Raw genomic sequence first — 6,421 nt, forward strand, 5'->3', positions numbered from 1 at the left:
ATTGGGAGAGTTGGCGACATGACTTTCCTCCAGAAAAAGAACTCAAGTTTTGAAATTATATATTTGGAAGGTAGCTCAACACTGGTAAAAAGATAAAGCAAATGTCCTATAGCGGACTCGAAGATTAGTTTCATAGCGGATCCAATAAACTTAGTGGAAGAAAACTCAAAAAGTCTATCATAGCTAAACAAATATTTACTGCCTCCTTTACTCAAAAGCCAACTTAAGTATATCTGGCACCTTTGGAATTTTAATAATTTGTTGAGTAGTCTTATACGTAGTGAGTACTAATATTTAAATTCTTCCATACACTTCTCCCTTTTTTTTTAATGTCTGTAAACTTAGTGAAGAATCATGATGGGCCTGCTTTGGTTAGATAGCTATTTTCTTAAATTGGTATATTGGCAAGTTAAGCTAACTATGGCTTCTCACCATACCATTACTTAAAGGACCACATGAGATAAATAACTAAGGACCACAACTTTTACTAATGACTTAAAAGTCACAATAATCTACTAATGTAATTAATCACACTAAAATTCTTATAAACAAATCTCCTCTTACCATTTCATTAGAAAATTCCTTAATAATATTTAGTTAGAATACACATACGTGTAAAATACGTTTAAGGTTCCTAACGACTAAGCAGTGTTGGCACAAACACATCTGAAATTAGGCGTGTCTCCATATTCAACATCAATCGGTGTACAATGGTTGTATGACACGTGTCCGACAATTCATACAAGTGTTCAAAAAAGAAATTGTTTTGATGCACCTTATATACTTCTTAGGTACCGTTTGGTCAGGCTTTTTTTCGGTCTAAAAGCTACTTTAAAACAAAGTTAAAATAAAGATCTTTAAGAAAAAGGCTAAAGCTGTTTGGTTTCTTTATTTATTTTTTAGTTCTAAAGTTATTTTTGAGTTAAAAGCTGTTTGGCAAAATATTGTACAAAACTTTGAATTTATTACTTTTTGGTGGTGTCTGGGTTCGAACCCGGGACCTTGCATATATTTATGCATTGTCTATAGATAAAAAAAAAAACTTTGAATTCATTATGAATTAACATAATAAATAAAAAAATGTCTAAAATATTTTTTGAAGGGAAAAAATGTTTAAAATATAAAAGATATATTTTTACTAATACTATATTTACTCAATGACGTTTATTTTGTGTAACATGAATACAAATTTGTACAATATCTTTTCCAATTATACTCTATAACAAATTTTGTTATAACAAATTTTGTTATAAGAATACCATATTTTTAGTGTTGGTCAAAAAGATAAGAATTTATATTATATAATATTGTATTTGTTACATTGCTGGTGTCATTGAAAAAGACATGTTTAATTTTTTTAATAAGAAAAAGATATGCATAGTTTGTTACAATACAAATGTGTAAATTATATATAAGTATAATTTTTTTAGGCAACTACACTTGTACTTTTAATTAAAATCAAAATTTTATAAAAATAATTATACGCATTACACAACACTAACAAAAATTATACGCATTAGCATAACAAAAAAAAAAACAGAAAGAGGAACATAAAGTATTACTCTAAACGCTAACGTGTGTGTGTATTTGCGTGGTTGAAGAAAGGGAATAAAAATATTCGGTGTCATTCATTGACAGCGTGAATACAAATATTTGCGAGGTTGTGATGATCAAAAGATATTGAAATTAATATATAAGTGATAAAAAGATAATAAAATTCCTTAAAAAAATAGATAATAAACTTAAATGGAACCTCATTAAAAAATTAAATGGACCGGTTAAAAAAAATAAAATAAAATAAAATGGAAGAAAAAAGGATATTGAAAAAATAAAACAAAAGGTTGCCGGCGGAAGTTGAAGAGAGGTGCTTGTGAAATAAATTGGGGAGAAATAGTTTTTTGAAGTAGCATTCAACAACTTTTGGTTAAAGCTCATTCCATTCAATTTTATGCATTCTAAAAAAAGTACTTTTTTTCGAAGGTACTTTATTGATATTGTGTTTGATCTAACTTCTCCTTAAAAACGTAGAAAAGCTGGAAAAAACAAACCAGGTCAAACGGTACCTTAGACACATCTCAAGCATATTTACAATGGATAAATATGTCTCGAAGCAATGGTGATCAATGAACTGGTTCAAAACATTAAATTTGATTACATCCTTTTTAACTTTGCAGTAGTCAATAGATGAGTGAATGAAGGTGAAAGATTACCGTATCTTGTTCTACAATATTTTTCTAATGAAACAAATTGCTCAATTCAAATATACAAGTTTATTTTGATTCTCAATTTAGATCTTTTAAATTTACACACACATATATATTGATTAAGCATTCAAAACAAGTAAGTTTTTATGAAAAAGTAGTAACATCTTATATTTCTAAGATAAAATTTCTATTTGTAGATTCCTTAACCATTGCCCTGAGGGCACTAGTTAGCAAGACCCATATTGATTGATTCATTGTTCTATGTTTTTAACATTAGCGATGTCAACGTGTTCTTGAATATATGCTTCATAGTTGGCAATCATAGAATGTACTTTATTGAAAATGGAAAGGTGCTTGCAGGAGAAGTTATGGTTGGAGAGTGGACAGAAGGGGTTCACCTACAAAAGCATGCTTGTGGAAGATTCTTAGGAAACAAGACAGAGTGGGAGAAATGGAGCAGCTAAGCTAGTTGCCTTTATGACAAATTATTACCCCATATGAGGACCAGGTCACACACAATATAAATAGCAGAAAGTAAGTAGCCTTACACCTTGGCATTGTAAGAAATATTTCAGCAAGTGTTTCAAGTTAAATGGTTGAGAGAATCTGAATTTAGGGTTTAAGATTTAGGGTTGCTGCATATAAAAAAATCTTGAAATTGATACATTGTAGGGGAGAAATTATTAATAAGACATATTTTCAAGACATGTTTGGAATTATATAGTTAATGATGATATAATTCCAAACATAGGATTATCATATGAATAAAAAAAAATGGCTCAAGACATATTTTCAGGTGAGCCCCTTTTTATTCTTAGTTAATGATATAATTCCAATAATGCAAATGACCTTAACAATCATTAGGGATAAGTAGAAACATATGTCAATGCATGAAGGTGTTAATGATGATGACTTTCCAGGCTGACAAATGATCCTCAATGTTTGGATTGCATTAAAGCTTTGCATTTGTATATTTCTTTCGGTTAATCATGCAATTGATATGTTTCTTTAAGAGTCCTAAGTTCTTTGTATACTCATAAATAGCTTTGTGTCCATGTATGATTCGCAAAATCTTTTCTGGTTTGTTGGAATTTAAATATTATGAACACTTTTTGGTCCAACAACCCCTAAGATTGTTGAAAGAATAGCACATATTGGTAGCATAAGACCTGCTATGTTGGCATTGTTAGTAAAAAACTTCCAAACAATGTAAAAACATATCCTGATGATATTTAACAGGCTCAATTCCTAGTTTATAGAACAAGGTTTTAATTTAAGGTTGCAATAGTGCTGCAATCTTTGGTCCACAAACATTATATTAAAGCCACGTATAGAATAAAAAAGAATTTACATTTTGTCAAACTATGAAAAAAGTCACAAAAGAAAAGAGGGAAAAGTAAGAAGTAGTTGTTTGTTAGTGTCTCCAAAATAGTGTAAAAATCAAATACTAGGTAAGGTTAGAAGGTTAGGAAAAATATGATTAGATTGGTTTGTTACATTGACGTGTAGATAAAGTTAGACTGACTCAATGGTTTTGAAAGATAATTAATCATGTGATTTCAAAAGCAAAATTTATTTTTATTATTCCTCACTTATACACGCAAATATCAAAAATTCTAAAACAACTACACCGCAAGCATCTTTCTAAGCTTCAACTGCTTGTGTAAAAAGAAAAAAAAAATTCTAACTGCTGCAATTTAGACAGCATTACCAAATGGTTGTAGTGGGTCATAATAACTCATAATTAGACTTTGAAATGCATTGGCCAACTTGGTATACATGATGACATATGTATCATGTCATCAAGACTCTATTTTTTTTTTTTTTTGGTCTAGTAGCGTAGAGCTCATACAATTTAATTGTGGAGAAGTGGAGTATCTGGGGTTCAAACCCCAACCCCTGTATATAATATGCAATATCCCTGCCAACTGAGTTAAGTTTACGGGAATTCATCAAGACTCAATTTAAAGGCAATAATTTATTTATTTGATCAAAAGGAGAAAAGGTAAATATTTGCTTTACCTTTTTTGATAAAATTATTTACTTTAGTGTAATAAGAATTAATCCTCTGATTTAACAGCTATTTAGTCCAACATGAACAGATAGAACCATGATGAAAAAGCATATATCAAATTAACCATACCGACATATTTGTATTTAAGTTGAGGTCATAAAGTTAAATGATTTGTGTTATATTCTATTTATTTCTATTTATAAGAGATATTTAGGTCAACAAAAGTTAACGTATCTGATTCAAAATTTAAACTAGATACATCAACTTTTATTAACTCAAATATCTCTTCTAAATAGAATATAAGGGAGTAGGATATATGAGGCCAAAAATAGTTGGATAAACTTACAATAGATAACATATAACTAAGCTGATAATGGATAAACTTGACGTTTTTGGTAAATTTAACCAATAAACTAACTGATAATCATTAAAATGAAAAAAATGATATTTTAAATTAACATTTAAATTTCTTCAATCAAAATAATGAGTACAAGCTTGAGAGAAATGTTGCTATAAGCTCAAAAGTTACTGAAAAATTGTAAGGTACATTAAAAACATCGAAAACTCATAACTTGTAGGAGAATGACAATTATCAAACAATTTTATTTTGTTCATACAAACTTAAAAGTTATAAGCAATCTACTATAAACTAGCATTTTGAATCCTTAAGCACTTCTTTTTCGGGGTTGAAATTTAAAAGTGGCATGCTAAATTCATTTATTACCTCTAAAATATCATAGTAACTATTACACACGCAGGGAAATTATCTCCAGCTCATATCGTGTGGTGTGAGAAGGAGTTTAAAGAAGAGGAAGTTTTTGAAGCAATCCATCAGATGCATCCCCTAAAAGCCCCCGGCCCAGATGGGCTTCCTGCCTTATTTTTCCAGAAATATTGGCATATTGTGGGAAGGGAAGTTCAAAAGTTAGTTCTCCATGTCCTCAACAATAACCTCGAACCGGATGAACTCAACAAAACCTTCATTGTCTTGATTCCGAAGGGCAAAAATCCATCATCCCCGAAAGATTACCGACCTATCAGCCTATGCAATGTGGTTATGAAGATTGTCACTAAGGTGATAGCCAATAGAGTGAAGAAGACACTTCCTGATGTGATAGATATGGAACAAAGTGCTTTTGTCCAAGGGAGGCTTATTACTGACAATGCCTTGATAGCAATGGAGTGCTTCCATTGGCTTAAAAAGAAGAAGAAAGGGAAGAAGGGGATTATGGCCCTCAAGCTTGATATGTCAAAAGCCTATGATAGAATAGAGTGGTCCTTTGTTGAGCAAGTGCTGAAATCTATGGGATTCCCGAGGAGACTGGTGGATTTGATAATGAAATGCATCACTACGGTCTCGTACCAAATTCTCATCAACGGCCAACCAACCTCACCGTTCACCCCGGAGAGAGGATTGAGACAGGGAGACCCACTCTCACCCTATTTGTTTGTTCTTTGTGCAGATGTTCTCTCAGGACTCATCCGTAATGAAGTCACAAAACAAAGCTTACATGGTGTCAAAATTGCAAGAAGCGCCCCTCAAATATCTCATCTTTTCTTTGCAGACGACAGCTTACTGTTTTCTAGAGCAAACCAGGGGGAAGCTGAGAAGATTATGTCCATCCTCACCAGATACGAAAGAGCCTCCGGACAAGTAGTGAATCTTGATAAATCTGAAGCAACCTTTAGCCGAAATGTGCCAAGCGAAGATATTCATACAATCTGCGAAATGATGGGAGTCAAGGCAGTGGAAGCTCAGTCAAGATACTTAGGCTTTTTTGTTCCTTTTGGTAGGTCTAAGAAGGTCATTTTCACGGGAGTTATGGACAGGGTCTGGAAGAAACTGAAGGGATGGAAGGAGAGGTTCTTATCAAGGGCCGGGAAAGAAACTCTTATCAAGGCTGTTGCCCAAGCAATTCCGAACTACATTCTCAGCTGCTACAAACTACCGGAGGGATGCTGTAAAGACATTGACTATATGCTAGCAAAATTTTGGTGGGGGTCCAAAGATGAAGAAAGGAAGATCCATTGGATGAGCTGGACTAGACTATCCAAAGCTAAAGGTAGAGGTGGATTGGGATTCCGTGGTTTCTCTGACTTTAACAAAGCCCTTCTGGGGAAACACTGTTGGCGGCTGTCCAATGGTGATAACTCTCTACTTGAAAAGGTGTTCAAAAGTAGATATTATCCTAGAGGAACCTTT

Source organism: Medicago truncatula, chromosome 2 (genome assembly GCF_003473485.1).
Source record: "Medicago truncatula cultivar Jemalong A17 chromosome 2, MtrunA17r5.0-ANR, whole genome shotgun sequence".
In the NCBI taxonomy this organism is placed as follows: domain Eukaryota; kingdom Viridiplantae; phylum Streptophyta; class Magnoliopsida; order Fabales; family Fabaceae; genus Medicago; species Medicago truncatula.